The sequence below is a fragment of the Amblyomma maculatum genome, chromosome 7, assembly GCF_055883805.1.
Source record: "Amblyomma maculatum isolate TAMU_Amacu chromosome 7, ASM5588380v1, whole genome shotgun sequence".
Classification (NCBI taxonomy): Eukaryota; Metazoa; Arthropoda; class Arachnida; order Ixodida; family Ixodidae; genus Amblyomma; species Amblyomma maculatum.
Genome location: NC_139350.1, coordinates 114,713,720 through 114,725,844, shown reverse-complemented (window position 1 = coordinate 114,725,844; position 12,125 = coordinate 114,713,720).

Sequence of the window (12,125 nt, the reverse complement as noted above, 5' to 3'; positions counted from 1 at the left end):
TCTGCTATTCACAAAACCCCTGCACATTTGTTACCTCTCATTGTAAGTGCTTCAGCAGCCGCTAACAATAGATAATCCTGAGCAGATGGGGGGGAGAGTAAACATTAAACACTATACCTCTCGCTATCCAAGTAATGTCGACGGTGGAAAAGTTTGTCTAGCATGTACAAGAGCTCTTGTAATGCAGTTTAATAATGCCTGAGACTGAATCAGTATTCGTGTCCCCAGCACACAAAAAAACTGCAGTGTGATTGCAAACCTGAGCCAAGCACGTTTGGCTCTCTGTTAGGTGATGTCGAGCAGCAATCAAGAAATTCAAGCAAGAAAGAAGCTGGGCACTCTTGCCGGGCAGCGACTTCGAGCAGTGCAGCCATCAAATAGCTCAACCACCAAGAACATTGGGCACCCCTGTTGAGCCGGGCTGTCGAGGAGAAAAGCCATAAAATAGGTTGAAGCACCGTGAAGAAAACGTGGAACGATGTTTCAGTTACATGTATGTTCAACATGAAACCTTTAGAATTTAACGGGAACGTTGTTCCACATATTCAGTTTACTTTTATCTGAAAAACTGCCTCAGACATATAAGCGGAACGTTTAAAAAAATCCGCAAACTGAAACTTTTTGTGGAACCTGATTAAGGATGTTCTCAAGTGAATTCATGGTAACCACTCAAATCGAATAAAATTAAATTTTATTTTCCAACAAATGTAGCGTCGCCTGGGCTAAAAGCTGTACAAACAGCTTGACAAGGGCCCAGCAAACCCGTACACAACATAGCAGGAGCGAACAGCAAGTTTTAGAAGTTCATTAATAATACGATCATGACATACAAAAGTGTTATACCATGCATACGTCATTGCAGCACGATATGAAAACAAAAAAAAAGTTGACCAATAATAAAATCAATGGAAAAAGCTAAACAAGATAGAAAGTTCGTAAAGGCGAGTATGATATTTAAAGTAAAAATACATATACGAATAGTTTATATTTGCACTAAGTACGTTCTAAACTGCTTAAGACTAAACCAACAGTATCTCTATTTGCTGAGAAAAACGGGAACATTATGAGCCAGGGATTGTAACTCGTAGTCTGTACTAAAATGTGTTAGAAACCACGTGTCAGTGCATCTGGTGTGTACTATTGCAGTGCGGTGTTCAAGAGATGCAATTTTTACAAAGAAATTTCCCATACCTGTCGAGCCGAAATATGTATTTGTAACAAGCGATATTCATAAATATTATCTACTCCGATAATATTACGTGATTAGTATGAACTTCCTACAAACCTCCCTCTTCGTCCCTGGGAAGTTTTGAGCATGGACCTCTTTCACCACAACTCTCAAACACTCTTGATGGTAGTGGACTACTACTCCCCGTTCCTAGAGGTGGTGACACTGAAAAGTAAAACAGCTCCAGTGGTCACTGAGGGGCTCAAAAGCCTCTTCGGCCGTCATGGGATACCGCAACAGGTATCCGCCCTTTGTTTAACGCGAATTAGATGCATTCGCTGCATCTTATGATTTCGACCCCATTGCCAGTAGCCCCCATTACCCACAGTCTTATGGAGAGACAGAACTAATATTCCGGACTGTGAAACACATCTTCCGTAAGGAAAACGATGCTTACATGGCCCTTCTCAGCTAAAGGGATACACCAGGTGTGTGTGGCTTCAGCCTAGCTCAGCTCCCAATGGGAAAGCGACTGAGAACTAGAGTCCCAAAGCTGGATGAAAAGCTTCGTCCACACTGGCCCGAAAGTGACTTGGTAGCCCCCAGACATGACTCTTTCAAGAAAAGGACTGAAAAGGAATTCAACCGACGTCATCACGTCAGCGGAAGTCATTACATCATTACGGTGAACAGGTCTGGGTTCGAACCGACTAGGTGCGTGCTACAATTCTGAGCAAGGCACAGCGTCCAATGTCCTTCTTTGTCGAAACGGAGCAAGGAACGATTTTGCAGTGGAATTGTTGACACCTTGTACCTTTGTGCTGAGGGTAGCAGATACCGCACTTCTCCAGCCTCACCCTCGAACTCAAGAGGCTGCAACACCTCATCTGCCGCCTGTTACAGCGGTACCGTCACGTCCTGGTGATGGTGTTGTGTCTGTCCGTAGCGGCCGCCATTTAGTACCATCGGACCGCTGGAACTTGTGACTGAGAAAGAAGATGTTGGGGTCGCCACCTATGAACCTAAAAGTGGCGCTCAATAAGCTGAAGCCCAGCCAGGGGTGATTGAATTTGTGTTTGGTTCTGGAGCGGCGCGGTAGCCCGGCTCTCTCTTTCTCTCTCGGCCTCCCGGCACGACAGCACGGGAACGGCCACACAACAATTTCCGTTTCAGTCTTCCAAGCCCAATCATCTCTCTTTAGTGTTAATTATGAACTTAGAACTAGGCTGGTCTAAATACTCTAGCAGTTGAGATGTCGAGAGCACTTGAGGCTGTTTTAAAGATTTTTGCTTATTCCTTAGAACGGTTAAAAAATATTTTTCTAAACTTTCCTAGACTTAAAAGGAATGGTTTCTTTGAACAGTTTATGAAGTCATCTCATCTCTCGCTTTACGTCAGCCGTTGTTTCTCCTCTCTGCATAGAATATCAATGTTCCTGGAAGCTTCCAAATATTTCTCAATGGCCCTCTTAAGCAATCTATCCCACTAGCTGTCGGGTTTTTATTTTCTTTCCCCCTTTCGGTTGAGTCATATTGTCAGTCACCGCATTGACACTGGTGACGCCAGTCCTATTCACAGGCGGCCCTATCGTGTTTCGCTTGCCGAGCGACGCGTCATCCAAACAGTGGTCGACAAAATGTTGGCGAACGAAATAATTGAGCCTTCCAGTAGCCCCTGGGCATCCCCTGTTGTGTTGGTCAAAAAGAAAGATAACAGTTGGAGATTCTGCGTTGACTATCGTCATTTAAATAAGATAACCAGAAAAGATGTGTATCCTCTTCCGCGTATAGACGACGCGCTTGATACTTTGCACGGAGCCAGCTACTTTTCGTCCATCGACCTTCGTTCTGGCTATTGGCAGATCTCTGTCGACGATAGAGACCGTGAAAAAACAGCGTTCACAACCCCTGACGGCCTTTATCAATTCAAAGTCATGCCTTTTGGCCTTTGCAATGCCCCAGCAACCTTCGAAAGTATGATGGACTCTTTGCTCCGAGGCTTCAAGTGGACCACTTGTTTGTGTTATCTTGATGATGTAATAGTTTTCTCGCCTACATTTGAAAGCCATCTCCGTCGCCTTTCTGCAATCCTAGCGCTTTTTCGCCGCGCGGGACTGCAATTAAACTCCAAAAAGTGCAGCTTTCGTCACCGACAAATCAAAGTCTTTGGTCACTTGGTTAATGTTGCCGGCGTTCAGCCTGACCTCGACAAGATTCGTGCCGTCAGAGATTTTCCCACTCCACGTTCATCCAGCGAGGTTCGAAGCTTTATAGGCCTATGTTCTTATTTCCGACGATTCGTCCCGAATTTCGCAGCGCTAGCTCGTCCTCTCACCAATCTCCTAAAGAAAGACGTTTCATTCTCCTGGGGGCCTGAACAAGTTGCAGCTTTCTCGGAACTCATTGCTGCTCTCACAACTCCACCCTTCTTGGCCCATTTCAACCCATCTGCCAATACTGAACTCCGCACCGACGCAAGTGGCCATGGCATTGGAGCTATACTTGCCCAGAGACAACACGGCCGCACAAAGGTGATTGCGTATGCCAGCCGCCTCTTATCTACGTCCGAACAAAATTACTCTATCACAGAGCGAGAGTGCCTGGCACTTGTTTGGGCTATTAAAAAATTCCGCCCTTATTTGTTTGGCCGGCATTTTACTGCTATAACAGACCATCATGCCTTGTGTTGGCTTTCCTCCCTCTAAGATCCTACAGGCCGTTTTGGGCGCTGGGCTCTTCGATTACAAGAGTATACATTTTCCGTCGTGTACACGTCCGACAGGCTTCACCAAGATGCAGACTGCTTGCCCGTCATCCCGTCGACTCCCCTAGTCCTACCGACTCTGACGATGACGCCTGTGTCTTGTCTGTGGCGGCCTTTTCTAACATTGCCGAGATCATTTGCTCCATTCCATTATCCTCCGTCTGACCTGCGACCGACCTGATCCATCTCTTGCCTTATATGTACTCCACGAGAACACCCTATTACGACACAATACGCGACCAGACGGAGCAGACCTTTTGCTCGTCGTTCCTCAACATCTGCGTTCCACCATCCTTGACCAGTTTCATTATGCTCCAACGGCTGGCAACCTGGGTGTCTCGCATATACGACAGCCTGCGCCGACGCTTCTACTGGCCGGGGCTCTACCGCTCCGTCCACCAATACAACGCCGCATGTGAATTGTGTCAGCGTCGAAAGAAGCCCAAAATTTTACCTTCAGGCCATTTGCAGCTGATCCCCATACCCACTGACCCGTTTTGCCGTGTAGGTGTTGACCTCCTTGGGCCCTTTCCAGTTTCCGCCTCAGGGAACAAATGGATCGCCGTCGCCACCGATTATGCTACAGGGTATGCTATTACCAGAGCCATCCCGACCAGTTGCGCCACAGACGTCACTGACTTCCTCCTAGAAAACGTGATACTACACCATGGTGCCCCTCGTGAACTACTTACTGACCGCGGCCGCTGCCTTCTTTCGCGAGTGGTGGACGAAATTCTCCGTTCGTGCTCTGTCCGTCACAAATTCACCACAGCCTATCACCCCCAGACCAACGGCCTCACGGAACACCTAAACCGTACCCTCAGAGACATGTTGTCCATGTGTGCGTCTGACGACCACCGGGATTGGGATGTTCATCTACCCTTTGTGACATTCACCTACAATTCATTTGTCCATACTACCGCTGGATACTCCCCATTTTATCTGATATTTGGCCGCCACCCGTTACTGCCCTTCGACACCTCACTACCCGCGGCAGACGCCACCAGTACTTACGCCAGTGAGGCCGTAGCCCGCGCTCATTATGCCCGCCGGATAGCTCATGCCAGGCTCTCTGCATCCCAAGACTCTCAAAAGTTCCGGTACGACAGTCCCCACCGTGATGTCCACTACCCTCCTGGGTCACTCGTCTTGCTGTGGCTCCCGTGCCGTCGCGTGGGCTTGTGTGAAAACCTTTTGCCCCGTTACACAGGCCCCTACCGAGTTTTGCGCCCCTTGACACACGTCACATACGAATTTGAATCTGTGCCTCCGAAATCCTCGTCCAGAGCGCCTTCCTCTGAAATAGTGCATGTGTCCCGCCTGAAGCCCTATTATGCACGTTCTGGTTCACAAACGTAGAACGCACCGGGACTGTGCTTTTCCCGAGGGGGGGGCGTAGTGTTACTGAGCGGTATTTGCTGGCCGTGCTGACGAAAAAGGAGTGCGACAGACTCCCAGAAGAAGAAGACGCAGACGAGTGCTGTGCTGTGATCATCCTCAGTGGTGTGGACCACGGTGTAAGAAATATTTCAGGTGTAGTAACAGCGCCTCCACGGCCGCGGAAATCTCGTACCAACTTCGACGCTTCACCGTGAGATGGCGCTACTGTACAGAAGACCTTCAAATGTGCGCCGTGACCACGGTGGCCGTGACGCGTTGTATCAACAATTCTAGCGTTGTCGGCGATGCGTCACCTGTGCGAAATGAATGTTCTTGATTTTAATGGTACATTTTCAGCGAAATTGGTCAGCTAGATTTCCAGGTTATGACCTGATGTTACTTTAAAGGTGCGATGGCATCTGAAACCACGATAATGTTTGGCGTGTGGCCCGCTTTTCCTCAGGCAACGAACGCCTAACATGGCCTGTTATTGTGTAGATAAAAAAGCACAATCGAAATGAAATAATTATATGACAACTAGCCATGTCTACCGAATTCCGCTATTTCGCATCGCCACTTTTGCTTTCCATGTGTGTGTAGAACAGCTAGACACTGATGTAAATAGCTCGGTAACCGGTCATCATTCTTACGGAATCTAGAACCGAAGGTATTGGATGTAATACTGACACCCACAAAAGTACTGACAAGGAGTATGTGTGTATATTTTTTTCTCGTGGCACACAAACGGCATTTCACTACAGGTAGGTGTTTGTTGAGCTCGGGTTAAAAAGAGGGAAGCAGCTGCAATAATTTCAAAGGCATATAGAACGCACTTAATTTATTCTCTGAAAACACAAGCAATGAAATGCACCAATTCATTACGCAGTAATGACAACAAACAGGCCCCGCAGGCGATACTACGCTCTGTGAAAATGCAACGAAAAGAGAGTACTTGAAAATTTCAACGAGGATAAAACAGTTTTAAACTAGCTTCGATAGCTTGCGCAGCTTTTGTGTTTTGTTTTCAGCATTCTTTTTCAGCTGCTTGCAATACTGCCGCATGCGTAATGCTACGTAATAATGCACGACTTGTGCCATTATATCGACTTTATGCTCACTGCATGGAAATGACATCTTATGATTGTCTAGAATGTAGGCGACAGTTATGTCGTAGACATTCTTATAAAAAGCATGCTTCTGAAACTGTTTTTCTACTTCGTTTAAGAGAGAAAATATGGCGACATTTGCATGTAGCAGACCGCCTCGTGTTTTCTGCAAAACTAAGGCTGCTTCGGGCCTGGTCACGTTTGCAGAAGCCGTTAGCCCAGTTTTGCACGCTGAGCAATCGGTGCATTTCAGCAGTTTCCTGCATAGAAACCCGGTCATATAATAAATTATACAATCGGTTACACTAGCTGAGTCGGGTTCGTTGTGAATAAAGTCCTCACATTCATTCTCACTGCCTATAAGACCATCAAGTTTGGCCTTTAGCTCATTGATACGTGGCTCGTAAGGTTCTTTGAAGACTAGAATCATGTCGGACAGGTTTATCAGACGCGAGTCTTCATTTTCATGTACCTGGCAGTTGCCATATCTTGGAGGTTTTAACAAACTGTACACAGAAAGCATGCTATACAGCTGCAAGAAAGTTGGTAGACACGGGTGCTCATTTTGCCCACCTGCTTGGCGGATAATACCGAAGAATTTTTCGAGCACATCTTGGTTAAACTTCGCAGCTAAAACATACTTGAAATTGCATTTCTCCAACAGGTACTTGGAAAGGTGCGTGCTTGAGAGAATAGTCACTCTTAAGCCCTCGGCAGTTGAATTTGACAGAAAATTTCTTTGGTCAATACGTCCTGCCTTCACGTTTTTTTCGCAATCATTGAGCCAATTCAGAAAAGATTCTAGAACAACAAAATCTTGACTGTGCAGTTTTAACCCTTCCTTTGGATGTTTCCGATTCAATGCATCGAACAAATTGTTCATTTTCACAGTAAAATCAACAGTGCCCTTGACATTCTCTAGACCTGGCGTACCTCTTTTTGATAGAACTCTAGCCCATTGGCAACGCTAAGGCTGAACAACTGTGTTGCTAGTTTCACTCGCATCTTTTCAGTATTTGTTGGGTGTAGATGTGAGTATGAGAGTTTAGGACAAACCCTCAATTTGCCTTCATGCTTAGTGTCTGCAACGTATAGCTTGTCATAGTGTGACCAGAAAACACGGGTACTATTAACACAAAGAACTTTTTGCTGCAAAAGTCGATTTCGCACGCACTTGACAAGATGTGGTACATCTGAAAAAACATAAACATTCCGCGTCTCACAAGCTGGATTGAGGAAGAAGTTCTTTCTTGCCTCTAGTTCTCCGCTAACGCCAAACTGTTTCCACATGGAGCGGTTTGTTGCGGCACCATCGCAAACAATTCCATCAACAAACGCGCCTGCGTCCTCGAGGAGGAGGATAGCCTTTACGATGAGCTCTGCCAACACAGTTCCTTTTGTGGGTCCAGAGCTGGCGAAAACTGCAACGGGTTGGGAATAGTTTTCTCCGAAGGAACGAAATAAAAACACCAGTCCGTGGTCCGCTAGCTTCTCTGGTGCTGTCACACCATCCCCGAAATCTGCAAATCCAGTGCAGGTCCTCGTTCTTGCGTTTACTCGCATCTCTTTCCGGACGTAAATCTCATCGAAAATGAGAATACCATGCCGCTGGAAAGTGTCTTTTTTTGCGAGCTTCTTCTTAAAAGCAGCAAAAAAGCGCGGATCAAAACCGCAGTTCACACGTACCATTGACAAGTACTTCTTTATAGTTGAGACACACGGCAGCGGCAATATGTCGTTATCCCTCAAGAATGAGTACGCTGATGGGCTGCGAATGTGAAGAAGCAGGCAGAGTAGTAGCCAATGTTCCGTGTAACGTCGGCCACTTTTGTTCTTGCATTTTGCAGCTGCAATGCACTCTTTAATTGCAGTTGTTTGTCCTTCAGGAATATTCAAGCCACTTAGCTTCTCACTTAGGGTTTCATCAGAAATCGAGGAGAGTTTATTCTTCGCCTGCTTTAGCCGGATCGTGATTGTTCGGAGCCTTTTTCGTAGAGAGTCAACTGACCGTTTCAGCGCATATCGGGCTCTCCTGAAAGCAGCTATGTTATTGGCTCCGGGGACAGTCATGCGGAAGTAGCGAGGACGTTTTTTTTCTTTGTTTTGCTCGACCATTCGTTTCTTGTGAATTCGAAGTGTCGTTGGAACACGCTCACAGTATAAGCACACGCTTCCACTGTGTTTGAGAATCAATGCACATTTTTTGTGCCGCCGCTGGCCTGTGATGTCAACAAATGCACTTTCAGGCCGGACTTTAGGATAGGCTCTAACGTTCGGTCCACCAGAACACAAACGTGTTTCATTGACGCGGGCAATCAAGGACTCAATATCTTGAAAACAGCTCACCTCGGAAGGAAACCCACAGCAGCGAGGGGCTTCTTTTCCCAGCAGCGCAACTGTAACTTTCAGCTCGCTGTCAATAGAAACTGCTTTTCTTGTAACGACACGGCTTGGAGGAGCAGTGAAGTACTCGCTGTAATCGTTACCTGACGCAGTGTTTGAAAGCAGAGTTGCTGACTTAAGGAAATGCAATTCTGCATACACAACTGTTTGCACGCCATCCAAGTCAATTTTATGACAGGCCCACGCAGTGTTCGGGAGTGCTAGGCTATCTGCCGCTTCGAAAATCGCAGAGAACGCATTTGAACAAATCATCGTTGGAAGTGCTACAGGAACAACAGCCTCACTCAGTGGATTTGGCGGCTCCGACGGCATGTCACCGGCGTCAGTAGCAGTTGCAGATACAGGGCAGTCAGACATTACACGGAGTTTTTTCCTAGCTGCAGGCGGTTGGCGGTTCGCGGGTTCTTTCCTTTTTCTCTCCTCCTTCGACATGTAGCTAGGACAACCGGGGAATTTCGTAGGGACTGCGTCCTTCGCCAGGCTAGCTCTTCGCGGCGCACTAACCAGCACATGCTCTTTGTAAACAGCATCCCAAGTCCGTGTAATATATTTTGGGTCAAAATGTTTTTCGCAGACGTAGTCCGTTGCCTGCAATACACGGTCTTTACGGGGAATAGCGTGGCGCCATACCTTCAAGCGTTCCTCTTCTTTCGGAGCCGCAAAGAGCGATACTTTGTCGGCACAGCTCTGGTACCCGGAGTTGCACCGGGGCACAAAGCACTTTTTCCCCATTTCGCTTGCCTTCAAAGAGACGACTTGACTACACGCAAGAAAAAGATAATCCTTGGTAACCAAAGCACCACCACATAAGTGAAATCATCACGAGCAAAGCAGTACACAAGCGGGAAAAGCACAGCGTAAGGCGCCAAGCCCCCTAAAGCCCCCTCGGCCCTAATGCCATCTAGTGGTGTGGGAGGGAAATGGGTACTGATTTTCCTCTCCGGCCGCCGTATGAACGGCGCAGTGAGCTGTATCACCTGAAATATTTCTTACACCGTGGTGTGGACCACTGCCGTACTGTGAATATTTCACGTAACAATATATTAGCTAGTTGTAGATCAAACAGTCGTGTGAACTTTCTGTGAGTCCATACTGCAATAGCAACCTCGAAAACGGCTGCCTGTTCCAACTTTATTGATGCTTCAAGTAAAATATTTATTCTGGTTGTTCATTATCTCCCGTTCCTACATTAGTTACTTCTCTGAAACTGAATGGAATACGTTATTGATCACTGCTTAAAGTTCTGGAGCAATATTTATTTATGGTAAAGACTCATAACATATTCATATTATGTGGCTATAGCGCATAATATATCATCAAATGCAGGCCTATAATCTTCCATGATATGAGCCTTTCATAGTTCTCACTACTTAAAAATCCAGCTACGATATACATTCGAGACACACCCAGCTGCATGTTACCGGTCGAGTTTATGCACCCATCCGGATTGTATCTGTGCACATTAATATCCCCTATTATAATTATCTCTACCTAGGTGGTGGATTTCACTACCTATACATTCTACCATCCTTTTCTTGCTTTCCTCTTCCATTCTTGTTACGGCTACAATAATATAAAGAATGCTTGTTTCTCTCGAATTTGTCTTTAATTCTATTCATAACTCCTGTTTAAGTATTTGCCACTTCATAGACTGAGGGATGAATACATCATCTTCTCTCACTCATGATACCCTTAACTGTTTCAATATTGGCATACATACACTTACCACTGCGAGGTTGCTCCTTGTCTCTAAGATGTGTGTTCACAAAATCATCCTTAATAATAATAAGCCGTATTCAAGGAAGCCTGATCTTAAAAGAACCGCAATGGTCAATGCTGCTCCTGTTTGCCTGTAAAAAATTGAAACCATGCCAGGAGTGGTTTTCCTGTTTCCTGTACAGCGCTGATTAGTAGATACCAGGGGCAAGAGTGGACAGGAAGAAGAAATAATGGACACGGATATGCCGTGTTCTGTCTGCTCTTGAACATTTTATCTACTAGTCTTGCATCAAGAAGGCCAACAATATATTCTTCTATACAGCGCTGATACCGATGAGACCGCATGGTTCATTACCGACTTCTTTAGTAGAGTCATCAGATCTTGTGGTACAGCTTCATATCAGTTAGTCGATTATAGAAGAAAAGCTTGTTACGCGAATGTCATCAGCATTAAGAAAGAAACACTCAAGGGCATAACTATAACACAGCGGTGATCTCCGAAATAGGCAGTCTGAGCCACAGTAGGCTACACACTGCACGAAGTAGCTAGGACAAACACACTATCGCTTCATACCGGCCAAATATAATAAGCACTCCAAGAGGTGTAACAGCTGGTGAAGCATGCGGTACGCAAATGATAAAAAGTTAGGTATTGTTCAATCGTAGCCGAACCTGTTTATACATTGTTAGCTCTGTTTGTCGTCGCCGCAGGGGTCCAAGGCAGTCGCATAGCGTACTTTCCTTCAAGCCCAGTGTCATCCATAGCGAAGAAGTTAGGATTCAATCGAGAGCAATGAGATCCAGCGATATTAACTGCTCGGTATCAACACCGTGTCGGCGTGCAAGTTTCCATTTTCTCGTTCGGAGCTTAGTTAAGCCACATCAGGTGGTGGGCGTGCGCACTTCCATTAGCCTGAATTGTACCCGTTTTCCAAGTGTGTTGTTGCTATGCGGCATCTCACGGTCAAAGCAAGGCTAAGCTTATGCACAACCTGAACACCGACATGAACACCGAGTAAAGCTTAAGAGCTGCTAAAGAAATGCAGCGCGTTCTGCACACTATGTTCCGTATTCTTCACTGTGGCCGTTTTAGGTGTGAACCAGACTAGCTGCAGTGCGTTCAACGATTGGTTCATATAGCTTACAACAGTGAAAGTATTGTCGGAGCTGTATTATTGGTGTCATTGCTCTGGTGACCCATGTGAAGCTAAAAGGCCAATCTGACATTCGTTAGCTTGCCAGATATACTTTTACGTAGTATAAATTACGCATGCGTTGGAACATAAACGAAAACAGAACAAGGATAGAGGTGGAGCCTAGATTGGCAGGCCAAAGCTTCGAGAAGAGGACTGCCTTTGACTGTCAAGACGAAGACTGGTTCTGTTCGCCCAACTCTGGCTTGCAGACGGAGGCTCTGCTTTTACCTTGTCTCGTTTTTCGTTTACTTTGCGTAGATATCATCTTCGTCTCTTTGTACAATATCCGTAATAAATCTAGGACAAAAATATGACGATTGATTAAGTTGGATAATAATAAACATTTCTCGCATAAAGAAATACGTAATAACGATGTGGGGCATTTAAGGC